Genomic DNA, 376 nt, shown 5'->3' on the forward strand with positions numbered 1-376 from the left:
ACACTTTTTCTTATCTCATAATTGTGAGTTAGTGTCACAATTCATTTGGGACATTTTTATCTCATAATTGCGAGAGTTTTTTCTCCCCAGTATTGTGACTTGACATCCTGCAACAATTTCAGTTTCACAATTACAGCCTAGTAAGTGGAAGCACTAAGGTGCAATAGCACACAGCTACGAGATAAATCTTTGCAACTGTGAGATATTATCTCAGAATTGCGACATCAAAGTGAGCAATTGCGCAATAAACTCAGTTGAGTCTTTTTAAAAAAAAAATCAGAGACAACACTTTCATACCATACCGTATGGCATGATTACGGACCTGAAAAACTTTTTCAAATTAGGAAGTGGAAATGTTTGTGTGTGAGTGTGTTCC

The sequence above is a fragment of the Ictalurus punctatus genome, chromosome 10 (assembly GCF_001660625.3).
Source record: "Ictalurus punctatus breed USDA103 chromosome 10, Coco_2.0, whole genome shotgun sequence".
In the NCBI taxonomy this organism is placed as follows: domain Eukaryota; kingdom Metazoa; phylum Chordata; class Actinopteri; order Siluriformes; family Ictaluridae; genus Ictalurus; species Ictalurus punctatus.